The sequence below is a fragment of the Neolamprologus multifasciatus genome, chromosome 5, assembly GCF_963576455.1.
Source record: "Neolamprologus multifasciatus chromosome 5, fNeoMul1.2, whole genome shotgun sequence".
Classification (NCBI taxonomy): Eukaryota; Metazoa; Chordata; class Actinopteri; order Cichliformes; family Cichlidae; genus Neolamprologus; species Neolamprologus multifasciatus.
In genome coordinates, this window is record NC_140443.1 from 1,488,855 (window position 1) to 1,503,091 (window position 14,237).

The 14,237-nt window shown below is 42.8% G+C and overlaps 1 long non-coding RNA gene across 1 annotated transcript in view; it reads left to right on the plus strand.

Moving 5' to 3' along the window:
* The first annotated feature begins 7,009 nt into the window (after positions 1-7,009).
* LOC146517750 (uncharacterized) overlaps positions 7,010-14,237 on the plus strand; it is a 75,758-nt gene continuing 68,530 nt past the window's right edge. Inside the window, exon 1 of the long non-coding RNA XR_014874220.1 lies at positions 7,010-8,932. This is a non-coding gene — a long non-coding RNA (uncharacterized LOC146517750). The remainder of the gene's footprint in view (positions 8,933-14,237) is intronic.

The following is a 14,237-nucleotide window of genomic DNA, read 5'->3' on the forward strand; positions in this document are numbered from 1 at the left end:
AAAAAGTGCAATAAACTACAAAAAAATTGAAAATCGTTTTTGTTTTTTAACATATATTTCTAGTTAGAGAAATTTAAGAGGCTTATCCCTCAAAACTGTAAATACAAAAAAGTTGCACAAAATAGTTTCCCACCACAGGAAATTTATTTTGAGTGTCTTCATAGTTTTATTTTTGAAATACACCAATTTTTATACACTGCAGGAAAAACGAAAATAAATATTATAGTGCAAATTTGCAAAAAAGCAGCATATGCATCAAAATAAACTATTTCCAGCAGTGCAATATGAGTCCTAAGCATCCCAGAAACCACACAGAAAGTCATAAAGTCAAACATAACTTTTAAAAACACCAGTATAGGCTCATGAGGCCCTGATGGTAAAAAACTACATTTCCGTGAAAATGACGTCACTTCCGGTTTTGGGCAGGTCATGGCGGACATGCGATAGTTCGCGCTGATGGACGTAGGAAGTGTTATGAACAGCTGATTGGATCGGCAAAGCGTGTTTCTGGAATATTATGTTTTTGTTCCTGCAAGTGCTTTTTATGCAGTTTTTGCAAAACTATATGTGGAAGGAAACTGTGACCGAGGACAAGCTGATGGCATAAGATGGAAGTACAACTCCTCCGGTTTCATATGCAAAAATAATTATTGCGCTAGCTCACGTGGTTGCAGAGCTACCGGGATTTAAAAATAGTTACACAAAACAGAGCGTGCAGCTCTGACCGGTTTTAAAGGGTTAGAAAATGAACCTGGTGTCTGCAGTTGGGTCCTCACCTTTATTATACTGTCTGAAAAGGATGTTTATGTAAACTAATTTAATAATTTAAATAATGTACATGTTTATTAATCTTTTGTGCATTCAAATAATCTTCAAAGTAACTAGTAACTATGACCATCAAATGCATGTAATGGAGTAAAGAGTCTGCATGTGGTTACTTCCCCTGCCTGATCACTGCTCTTTGTTCCCTCTGAGCTCAGCTACCTGCCTCATATCTCTGCTGTCTTTGCTAATCTCACCGCTCCCTCCTCCTCCTCTCCTCACCTTACTTCACCTTTCCTCCCCCCCTCCCGCGTCCCCTCCCCGCGCACATCCATTTGCTGCTCAATTCGTCTATCCATCAAAGTGTCTCGCCCTTACCTCAGCTATCCTTTCCACTACACACAGTATAAAGAATGGTAGTATTTTACACCTGCCCTCTCCTGTCTCCACTCCCTCTCCTCGCCTATCTTTATCTCGCCTCATGCCGCCGCATTTCATCTCCTCTCCTCCGTCACTAAAGGCCTCAACTAAACAAAACAGCGTTTGGCTTTGATGGAATTGTTTTGTCTGTTTTCCTCGTGTATAATTTTGCTCCTGTAAATCCAGACATCACATTATCTGCTGCAGACAAACCCATCTTCACAACTCAGTAATCGAGCTTTGATAATTGCACTCTTGTTGTCTGTCTTTGTGTTATTTGCATATTATTCTGTTTGCAGGAGCACGTGGGGTAAGAGCACGCTGCATGTGGCGGGGTAGCGCCTATTGATTGCAAGAAGCTGAAAATGACAGTGAAGGTGTGAAACGAATATTAGATTTGTTGGCGTTCGCTGTAATTTTCCGTCTTATTCGTGTTAAAGGCGAGGAGACGAGAGGGGGAATTGACTGCAGGCGTCTGAGCTCTGCGTTCACCCTGCCAGCTGATACACTTGATGTTTTCATCCTTCGTCTGTAAAGATCACACCTCGCTACAGAGGTCTCGTGTAAACTCGCGTCTGCGATTTGTGCTGCTTCTCTCCTCGGCTCACATTTGTACCAATCGCTCTTCCATCCCAAAACTCCTTGTACTCTCCAAACGCTTTCACTGCGTTTGATGTATGATTTATTTCAAATCGATCCTCCACACTCGCGTGTTTTGTCGATGAGGTTGTCTCTGATCCGATGTTGAGATCTTTTTACCTGATGTCAGGAGGGTCTGGCGGACGTGCGAGGCTGAAGCACGTGGTCGTCGACAGCCGTGACTCCCGTCACAGGTGCAGAGGAGGCTCTTGTTTAGGGAAAGGATGAAGTTTTTCAAGTTTTTCACCATTGTCTGTGGAGCTGCAGCAGCTCTTCTCTGAGCTCCCTGAATGGCTGAGCTCCTGAGCCCTTCACAGGAAGCTCTGCTGCTCATACATTGCATGAGCCATCGCTTTCTTTGGTTCATAGCCATATCTGAGGTTCCGAATGCAGATTCAGCTTCACCCTCAGTACAGCATCCTCCACCTCCAGAAACCTCCCCTGAACATGGAGTTGACTCTCCATCCTTTTCTGAGATCCACAGCTCTCCTTCACTTTGCTTTGCAGTCAGCTGCAGTGCTGGGAGGATATAACTGCTGCGATGAGCCGACGGGACCACATGCGTCACCAGGATGACATTTTTCCTCTCGATTTGTTTTCCTAAATACGGGTGAGGCAATCAGCTGCTTCAGGTTTGTGTTCAGTTGCTGTGCATTGCTGAGATTGTTTGCATTCAACAGTCAGAACTTCGTGTGATGAAGCTCAAATTGAACATTTGAACCCCTGTTACAGGTATGCTCGAGACTACCTGTCGCTACATGTATGTGATTCGCACCACGGAGCAGACGTAACAACGTCAGAGGCGACCGTGGCTCAGGGGGTTGGGAAGCGTATCTGTAACCGGAAGGTCGCCGGTTCGATCCCGGGGCTCTCTGTCCTGGTCGTTGGTTGGGTGTTTGTCTTGTAATCGGAAGGTTGCTGGTTCGAGCTCCGGCTCGGACAGTCTCGGTTGTTGTGTCCTTGGGCAAGACACTTCACCTACCGCCTACTGGTGTTGGCCAGAGGGGCCGATGGCGCGATATGGCAGCCTCACCTCTGTCAGTCTGGCCCAGGGCAGCTGTGGCTACAACTGTAGCTGCCTCCACCAGTGTGTGAATGTGAGAGTGAATGAATAGTGGCATTGTGAAGCGCTTTGGGTGCCTTGAAAAGCGCTATATAAATCCAATCCATTATCATTATTATTATTATTATAATGTCGATCGACGGGCGCACTGTGATCGTGAAAGCTGCGTCTCCACGGGAACCCAAACTGCAGCTGAAGACCGTCAGGCTCCAAGGCTAAAGAAACCTTCTAGAACTTGTTCCGAAATCAGTTTTACCCCGTTTTGTTTTATTCCTCGAGCATCCAGAGACGGCACCGGACTCAGTAGTCATTTTCACAAAAACTTTATTCATCTTTCCTCATCTTTATTTATCCTCATTTAAGCATGCGTTCTTCTAGAAGGGAAGACTTGCCAGGCCGGTGTCCCTCTGCAAAATCTTCACTCCTTTGTGAAACACAGTTTTGTAGGGACGACCCTACCATAAAAACCCCTGTATGCCTACGTGAGTGCACGTGAGTGAAACAGTTAAAACACTGTGGGTGTAGGTGACTCCCTAGAGGTCACAAAAACCATCTCCCTTCCAGACCAAAGTTATCCAGTTACAAATGTTGAGACCCCCACCCAGGTATCCTCTGGGGAATTTCCACTCAGCATTAACTCCTCTTTGTCTTACTTTCACAGTTCAACGGGGAGGGTCTCCTACAACCTAAGTTCATGACACAGTCAGGCCTTTATTTATATCCAGGGCAGTGTCAGTGTCTCACAATTCTATATCCAACACGTTCTCACTCCTAAAGCGTCACATTTTACGCTAGGTGACAAATCGTCAACATATTACGTTTTCAGCTACCCACCACGTTCCTAAATGACGACCTCGGAAAAATGAGGAAATATGAGAACCGTATGGACTCAATCTACACATGTTCGCTCTTTTTCTTCAAATCGCTTAGAAACACGCTATTTAACATCATTAAAGTCCTGGTTAACCTCAGGAAAAAGGTTATGGTTAGGGCTAGGGATAAGGTTAGGTTTAGGGCTGGAATACAGGGCTGGAACGTCTATTACCGCGGGAGCGTCATTGCACTGGATTTTGGCCATAACCCGCCGCGTACCATAAGAACGCCGAAGGTCTCCTTTTGCGTTCCTCAGGAACGCCGCGGGACGTGACAAAACGTCGGCATGTTACGCCTCGGGAGTGGGAACGGGCTCCTATATCCCATCTAACACATTCCTAAACTCTAAAATAAGCTAAACATTCCTACAAACTCCATGACCGAGATCTGACTTGAGGCAGAACCTGACCTGTGGCGTTCCTACATCGAGAGGAGGCACCTGATGGACCTGCTGAGAGAACCCAGGAGTGGATGCTCTAAAGATATAAAAGACTGATTTTAATTCGTCTGTTTTCTTGTTATCTGCTGCATGTGTTTTTCTCAGGAGAAGACGACTAAAAATACCACAAATAATGAAAAATCCTCGACTAAACGTTTGACTGCTCTGCACATTTCCACCTGGCTGTACTATAGTGCAAAGTGCTCATAAAACTTTAATGGTGCGTGTGCTCCGAAGCCAACCTTTGCATTCAAACCTCCAGCAGCTCAAGTGTTGCCATGCATATGTTTGGCATTTCCACAGTTCTTACCCACAGTGATGTGCACTGAGCTCCGTCTCTTTCAATTACTAAAACATCACTGTAACCCAGTGCCACAGGCACAAATGCTAGAGAAACTGAAAATATGGAGTTAGACTAGACGGAGGTGCACACAGGAAGATAAATCGAGCCAAAGACTGAAGTGGAAAACATTTCATGTTAAGAGCATAGAGAGCGTGGAGAATAACACCATGAGGTGATGTTTTTAAAAGTGCAACGAAAATGGAGAATTTAGATTTAAAAAATCATCTAACAAACCAAAACAAAGAAACGATGACTCAAACCTTCATTTTACAAAGGAGTCCTAAATGTGACATGAACATGAACATTTGTGTGAGGCTCTGCAGGCCTGTGATGGACGGGCAACCTTAGGAAGAGTTACAAATGGTCCAAAGTAATTAACAGGAAGCTGAATGGACTGAGCCACTGGGTAAGTGCTGGCAAAAATCAAGATTAACCAAACAAAATGTAAAAACCGAGTCAAGAGCAAAATTTGTAAAACCTCTAAATAGAACCAAACATGTTCCCGCCATAATTTATTTATCTCCTTTTATTTATTTGTATTCTTCTAACGCACCAACGACACAGTCAGCAGTGGCCTCAGCGATATATCGAATTAATTTAGTGATAAATTGCATGATTGCACAACAATAATAATAAGATAATAAGATCAACACAGCCTGCAGTTCCTCTAACATCCACTAGAGGCTCCAGCAGTGAGTCAGCTCCAGATAAAAACGTTTACAGCCTGATGCAAAAACGGTTTTGACCTCTACAGTGTAGATAAAGGATGATCTGATATCCTCGTGTCGTTGTTGTTCCCACATCATCATAATAAATGTTGTTCCAGGGTCAACAAGTGACCAATGACATTGACTTCACTTGCGAGAAGAGAAACCGCTTCTGTCCGCTGCATTTCAGGATACTTTCCTTTAATAAACAATAAGCATTATACATATTGTCCTTGCAGAGGCGGTTTCTCTTCTCCCAAGTGAAGTCGATTTTTTTGAAGGCGTTTGCTTTTTTCAAGGTCGCGGATGACGTCAGGAGAAGGTCATTGGTCACTTGCGATGTTGAACCTGGAACAACATTATTTATGATGACGAGGGAACAACAGATCGATTAATTCCCCCCTCATAACAACTTTATGGAAGATTATCTGATCCATGTTGATATTATTAATTCACTTAGATTACATACAAATACAAATCTTCCTTTTGTGCACAAAGACATCAATTACAGTACAGGAGGCTGAACGGCTGCAGACCAACGCTGGATAGACCAGGAGTTAAAAACATGCAAAACAATGTGTTTTAAAGGTTATTTAAAATGTGCACATGCTTCTGTTGTGTGATATTAAAGTAGAATACACGTTTTCATTTTAAATCAGTTTAAATCAAATGTGTTTTTAGTGCGATTTAAAAGAACACAGGTGTGTGAAATAACCTCCATTTTTGAACTCTTTGCTTATTTTATCCCGTTTAGCTCAAAGCCTGATAAGAAAAATGGGATTTTATCTTTTGCCCGGCATTAGTTGCGTTATATTAATATGTTTGATGAATAATTTGGCCGTGACTGCTGTCTGACGATAACACGGTTGCAGAAATGGTGAAGTGGGGCCGGTCTAACGCCCGGAGGCTCGGAAACGCCGCTCCATTAGCAGCCTCGTACATCAGCGGCAGAGTTCAATACGAGCAGCCACAGGCAGCCTTTGGATGGACTTCAGGAGGGTGAAGCCAGGTGCAGTGTGGAGTTACATGAGCTGAAATGTAAAGATTAAACATGCTTAATATGGAGTCATTTCAATGTTTCTGCGTGAAGACTCAAACCAGAGGGCGACTCTCAGCCTCTTACTGCCACTAATCTCTAACATGGAAGTCTTTAGTGTGTTTTAGTGTTTTAGAGATGCTACTTTTCCTGCAGCTCTTTCTCAAATCTGCAAATCTTTGGCATCATGTTTAAATGCACCGTTTTTATTTGAAGCCACAGCGTGTGTGCCGGTCAGCAAGTGAAACTGAGAAGTGCATATTAACGATATTTCAATCCTAATATTTCTGGTGTTTCCATTAAAACAACTCAGCTTTAAACCTGCTTTTGTCACGGTCGCCATGTCTACCCGGTCAGCTCAGGTGGGCTCTCTCTCTCCTCTCTGTGGGCGGAGCTCACTGTGGGCTCAATCACTCACCTGCGACTCGTTATCCTGCTTCTCACGGCCACTATTTAAGGCGGTGGCTAAGAGCTTCTCATCCCTGGATTGTTGTACAACTGACGTCAGTGCAGCCCGGCTCTAACCTTCTCTTGTGTTTTCCTTGTGACTTCCTGGTTTTCATCTCCTCGTCTGCTTGTCAGGAGCCTCTGACCTTCCCCTCATTTGCAAATCGTTCACTTGGTGTTGCTCATTAAACCCTCTTTGGACCTTAGTCCGTCCAGTCAGCCTTGACAGTTTTACCTGTCACACATACGGAGGCGCTGGGGGCGGGGCCTATACGGAGGCGCTGGGGGCGGGGCTCAGCGTCTTGTCCAAACATATTTGGATAACAGACTGGAGAAACTGGGAACCAACACTGATAGACCATTTAGTAGACTCCCCACTCCCTCGTTGAGTCTCTGTAATGCAGGCGAAACCAAAAATAAGTCCTCTTAGCTGATAAACATGTCACATACTCCAGCACCAACCTGTGAGATGGAGGGCAGTCGTATCTCTGCATCCATGGCTCGAGTGTTTGTGCACGTGTCTGACAGAAGCGCTGGAGATGAGAATGACTTCTCTGATAGCGCTGTGAGAAAACCTGACAGCACGTTTGCAGATCAGTCTTATGATAAACCTGCTTTTCTATCTCGGAGAAGAAAACTAGACGGATGTTTTTCACTTCTGGTACTTTGGATTCAACTGATCGTCTTTTTCTTCTTTAGAGCTCCTGAACTGCCCCAGCAAAAACCTGCAGTCCAGCCATGATCCGACTCTTTTCTCAGAATAACACCCGACTGCGTCTGTGTTTCCCTCCATCATAGCGCAGCTCCGTCAGCAGGTCTGCTGGAGGCTCTGCCATATAACAGGTGAACAAAGGCTGCAGATTGATTTAGGTGAGCAGGCCTCGAATAAAATGATCAAATTCATCCTTCATGAAAGGAAACGACTGCACACAAACAAGCTAACATCGAACAGTCGCTTAGCTTCAATCTGATTGGTGATGCAGGAATGTTTTCTTCATTGTACAAGTTAAAACTAGACTCAGAGTCTCCTGTACTCTAAATTTAAATTCTAAACTTTAACAGACGTTTTTTGAAGTGTGTATTTAAATTTGATGATGAAGAGAAGGCTCAGAGGATCATAATGCTGAAAGCAGCCGGTGAGATCACGTTGTAAATAATATTTCAGCTCCTGTCTCGTAAATGCTGACGCTGGAGATCTGCTGCAAACCGCTGCAGATTAAAATAAAGTCAGCTGAGCTGAGACCGAGCCGGACTGTTTATTTCATAAAAGAGCCCGTCTGCAGACAGACACCAGACACATTGGCCCTGCCTGGAAACATCAGGTCGTGAACGGCACTAATGATGTGTTTGGATGCTGCCGGATGGTTTACTCTCCCAGCTCAATCAGGGGACTCGTATAAGCACATCCACACATGAACAATCGATGCTACACACTGGAGCAGACAGGCTAACAGCTGTCTACCGAGCCAAGCACGAGCTTTTTCTGTTTTTTACACAGTGTCCTCACCAGACAACCCTCTTCCTGTCCTCACAGTAAGTTGCTGCTGGATGAAGCTGCAGATCCGCAGGAGTGTTTCCAACATGTACTGAGGAGGGAGAGTGAACTGCTGTCTGTCCTCTTGACCAGTGTACTTGTACTGTGGTGGGTTTGTATGTGTGTGTACTTTGGTGTTATTGTCCTCAATAAAATTTAGTTTTAGAACTGAACAGAACTGAACAGAGGAACCCCAACAATCAGATGACCCTCTAAGACAGCGGTCCCCAACCCCCGGGCCTCGGACCGGTACCGGTCCGTGAGTCGTTTGGTACCAGGCCGCGAGAGTTGAGGCTCAGGTGTGAAATGTATGGTTTTCAGGGTTTTTATCGATTTTCAGCGTTATTTTGTTATCGTTTGTATCGTTAACTCGGTTTTCCTGGGTCTTTTCATGTGTGTTATGAATAAATCTTTTTTTTCCGTACTGGTACTAGTTTTATTTTGTTGTATTTATCCGCGACACTACGGAGCCCCGCAGGGGACATGGGAGAAAAAAAATTAAGACGGACTTTTGCAAGATCTCGCAAAAGTTTTAGCCGTATTCTTCGACCTTTGACCTCCCGTTAGCTCGAAGCCGACTGGGAGGTCGAGGCACGATGTGCCAGGAAAGCGGTGTTCCTCCCGGCTGTAGTAGGTCTCGACCTCCCGTTAGCTCGAAGCTAACGGGAGGTCAAGACTGCGAGATCCCGAGTTTGTTTCGCGAGATCCCGAGTTTGTTTTGCGAGATCCCGAGTTTGTTTCGCGAGATCCCGAGTTTGTTTCGCGAGATCCCGAGTTTGTTTTGCGAGATCCCGAGTTTGTTTCGCGAGATCCCGAGTTTGTTTTGCGAGATCCCGAGTTTGTTTCGCGAGATCCCGAGTTTGTTTCGCGAGATCCCGAGTTTGTTTTGCGAGATCCCGAGTTAGTTTTGCGAGATCTCGCAAAAGTTTTGCGAGATCCCGAGTTTGTTTCGCGAGATCCCGAGTTTGTTTTGCGAGATCCCGAGTTTGTTTCGCGAGATCCCGAGTTTGTTTCGCGAGATCTCGCAAAAGTCTTGCGAGATCCCGAGTTTGTTTTGCGAGATCTCGCAAAAGTCCGTCTTAATTTTTTTTTCTCCCATGTCCCCTGCGGGGCTCCGTACGACACCTTAAAGGCCGGTCCGTGAAAATATTGTCGGGCATAAACTGGTCCGTGGAGCAAAAAAGGTTGGAGACCGCTGCTCTAAGAGTAACCACATGGTGACAGTGGGAAGGAAAAACTCCCTTTTAACAGGAAGAAACCTCCAGCAGAACCAGGCTCATTGTGACAGTTATAGTGATGCAACATGTGGGATTTTCTTACATTAACAAACTCTAAAAGTTGTGTTAATGAAGCGCACCAAAGACTGTGTCACCCATTTGTTCTGGACTTGGCCTTTTAGAAAGCGAATTAGGCAGTGACCATATTTGGACCAGAGGGTGGCGTGCTATAGGGAGGCTCGCTAACCTGGTTAGCATTTATGAACTATATAGGCCCAGGTACTGTACAGACACCTGCAAGGTAGCGCTACCCATATGGAAAAGATATAAAACTTATAAAGTTTGTATTTGTCTTGTGTGAAACTTGTATGAAAACCATACAAGAGTGAAAACAGATACAAGATCCCTTGAAAAATTATATAAATGAAACTTGTTTTGGATACTTACTGAAACAATATATATGACTTTCATGAGTCATATAAGTCATATAATGATTCACTATATGAAGTAGGCCACATATTATCCAAGCCCAAGTTTTTTCTATTTCTTTTCCATAAGGCTAATAACACACAAATAATACAAAGAGAGAATTAAACTCATGAAAACTGGAGCTCAGACTTGGTGGACAGTTGGCCACACAGCAGCCGTATCATTGGTCAGATAAGACGCATTTCAAGCATAGACTTTATAGTACGGAGCCCCGCAAGGGACATGGGAGGAAAAAAATTAAGACGGACTTTTGCGAGATAACAAACTCGGGATCTCGCAAAAGTTTTAGCCGCATTCATCGGAGGCCGCCAGCTCGAAGCCGACTGGGAGGTCGAGGCACGATGTACCGGGAAAGCGGTGTTCCTTCCGGCTGTAATAGGTCTCGACCTCCCGTTAGCTTCGAGCTAGTGGGTGTCAGATCTCTGAAAACGTCGGAGCACTTTTGCAAATATGTGATGTCTTGTAAACCGAGCAGGTATCTGACATTTACACAACTACATTCACGCCTCAAAATATCTTAAAAGTGTATTTTGTGACCCAGAAAGAGTAATATTACAACTAAGTAGTGCCGCCATTGTTGGAATTCAACTGTATTCGCAAAAGTTTTGCGAGATCCCGAGTTAGTTTTGCGAGATCTCGCAAAAGTTCATCGGAATTTTTTTTCTCCCATGTCCCTTGCAGGGCTCCGTATTATAGGAGGGACATCATGGGCCTTTCTCAAACGTGGAGCCCAAAATATCTGAAATATTTTCCTGCACCAGCAAATCTCATGTTTGTATCCAGACACATAATTCTAGTGTTAATAGTAATCCTGGCTACAGACTGTGATGTGGAACTATATAGAAATAAAACTGAATATCGTAGCATGTAGGTGGTTTAAGTTATGAACCTGCTGCTCCTTTTCTGTAGCCGTTGAGGATATTTTGTTGTGGCTGTTTTTAATAAAAGCCTCGCAACAATTTCAATAATTGAGCCACTAAGCAGTGATATCGCTCACAGATGTTTTCATAGAGAATCTCACATGTATGAAAGCTGCTCACACTGAAAAATGAAAACAGTGTTTGCTTTAGAGAAGGTTTAATTATTACTAATCTTTGATGTGCGCTCCAGAGAACGTCCCATCTGGGGTCATTTTCAGGGTGCTTTGATGTTAAATGAGCTATAAGGATCTTTGAAATTCAGAGCGAGCAAAATAATGTTTAATTTTCCAGACTGAAAGATTGAAAACTCGTTCGCTGTTGTTCAATTATATTCTCAGAGCTGTCTCGAGTGAATCTCAAGGAGCGGTGATTATTTCCAAAGCTGTCACGTCTGTTGTCTCGAATACGGACTATTAATACAATTACAAATGTGTTTGAACGAGTCACTCCTAATAGTTTGTGTTTGCAGTCTCATTAAATCTTATTTTAAAGTGCTGTTGATGTGAGCTGTGATGGAGCTTCTTCCAGCATCAGTCTCCTTTTTTATGCATTAACAGCACAAATAAAAACAGCTTCTGTGGCTCAAATCTGTGACCTGTGTTTGGAGGCTTGGATGGCTGCTCTGAGCTTCTGCGTCCATGATGGGGGGTTATTGTTGCCATGATGCTCTAATTAGTATTTAAAACCTTTAAAAACCTGCTTTTGAGAAAACTAAGAGTTTTTTTTTTTTTAATGAGCATAATATGGAAAATGTGAAAATGATCAGTTGCTCTTCCTAGTTTGGATCAGATGGTTTTGTGACTCATCCATAATGAGTGGTGTGAGATTATTATATTATCTTATGCCACGTTATACCTCTAATTAACCCTTTAAGACCTACCATAGAACCAAGTCCGCCAGAGCTTATATTATATGTTTACATGCTGTGGAGCCATTTTTGGGAGCATTTCAAGTTGCTATACATCAATACAACCATTACAGCCCAGATTTTAATAATATGTCTGCATTAAGTGCATAGTAATTACATAAATTGCAAAAAAGTGCAATAAACTACAAAAGAATTGAAAATCATTTTTGTTTTTTTAACATATATTTCTAGTTAGAGAAATTTAAGAGGCTTATCCCTCAAAACTGTAAATACAAAAAAGTTGCACAAAATAGTTTCCCACCACAGGAAATTTATTTTGAGTGTCTTCATAGTTTTATTTTTGAAATACACCAATTTTTATACACTGCAGGAAAAACAAAAATAAATATTATAATGCAAATTTGCAAAAAAGCAGCATATGCATCAAAATAAACTATTTCCAGCAGTGCAATATGAGTCCTAAGCATCCCAGAAACCACACAGAAAGTCATAAAGTCAAACATAACTTTTAAAAACACCAGTATAGGCTCATGAGGCCCTGATGGTAAAAAACTACATTTCCGCAAAATGACGTCACTTCCGGTTTCGGGCAGGTCATGGAGGACATGCGATAGTTCACGCTGATGGACGTAGGAAGTGTTACGAACAGCTGATCGGATCGGCAAAGCGTGTTTCTGGAATATTATGTTTTTGTTGCTGCAAACGCTTTTTATGCAGTTTTTGCAAAACTATATGTGGAAGGAAACTGTGACCGAGGACAAGCTGATGGCAGAAGATGTAAGTACAACTCCTCCGGTTTCATATGTAAAAAAAATTATTGCGCTAGCTTACGTGGTTGCAGAGCTACCGGGATTTAAAAATAGTTGCGCAAAACAGAGCGTGCCGCTCTGACCGGCTTTAAAGGGTTAAAGATTGTGAAATTATTATGTAGTTTTAGGTTGCATTATACTCCTGAAGAGGTGATAACTATTAGATTTATTAGACTGATTTGTATTACATTAGACTGCTGATTTATTGTGAATGGATGATATTGTTTTATGATGCATTTTACTGCTGATTTATAAGAAATACTGTTTTCAGAGAGTCATGGCCTGATTTGTCTGATTAGAAAAGAACAGAACATCCTGCACAGGAAGCCGAGGTCATAACTCAGGCGCCGTGAGAGAGAAAGCATGTCAATGTTTAGGTTTTATGACTTTGGAGGGGGGCTGAGGCTAGGGCTGTTCGATATAACGATATATATCGGATGACGATATAAAAACGTCTGTCGTTTCATTTTGTGGTGTTGCAAAATAAACTGTTTACGGCAATATTTTTTCATCGTTCTTAATTTCTTAAAGTTCTCTCTTTCTCTTATATTTAATATAACCACACTACGGACGGACAAGCGCCTGTTTTTATGCGTTGTCCATAGCAACAACGACGGTAACAGCATCGCGTGTCCGCTTGTTTATGTTCCACATAAACCTTTCACAATAAAGCTCGAGATCCTGTTGAGACTTTTCAAAATAAACTGAATCACGTGAAAGATGCAGAGTGTTTACAGATGAGAAGTAAAAAAGAGCCGCCAGGTGCTAAAAAATAAACGTTAGTGTAGCACCCTCAAGGATTGACGTACGCACAATGTAGTTATAAAACAGGGTTTATTCTGGTCTTGGCAACCCGTGAGAACTGCTCACGGACAAAACAATAAAACAAAAACATCACATCAAAATGCGCTCTTGTACGTAGCGTCAATCAATCAAAAATCCTTAATTGCAGAAAATAAAACATTTAAAATACACAAACCTCGTGAGCTGACATCCAGGAGGTGCTAAATAGTCCTTTATGGCCTTATTGCCTTATCTTCCATCTTCCTTGTCAATTATTTCCACTCTTTAAACGATATTTTCTCCATGTGTGGAGCTAACTGTGAGCTGCAGCATGCAGACACCATGTGCGTGTGGTGGAGACCCAAACAGCAAAGCTGTACCCTACACAGTTCACCACCAGAGGGCGCAAAGGAACAAAATCCAGACATACAGCTTAACAAACATCAAATGCAACAAACATCAAATGCAAAAGACCGTTACACTTAGACTCAAACGTTAGAACAGGCTTTTCCCCGCACCACATCATTTTGTGGTGTCGCAAAATAAACAGTTTACGGCAATATTTTTTCATCGTTCTTAATTTCTTAAAGTTCTCTCTTTCTCTTATATTTAATATAACCACACTACAGACGGACAAGTGCCTGTTTTTATGCGTTGTCGTTAGCAACAACGATGGTAACAGCATCACGTATCCGCTTGTTTATATTCCACACAAACCTTTCACAATAAAGTTCAAGATCTTGTTGAGACTTTTCAAAATAAACTGAATCACGTGAAAGAGCAGATTATTTACGGATGAGAAGTAAAAAAAAGACGCCAGGTGCTAAAAATAAACCTTAGACTCAAACGTTAGAACAGGCTTTTCCCCGCAGCACGCCGTGTAATAAA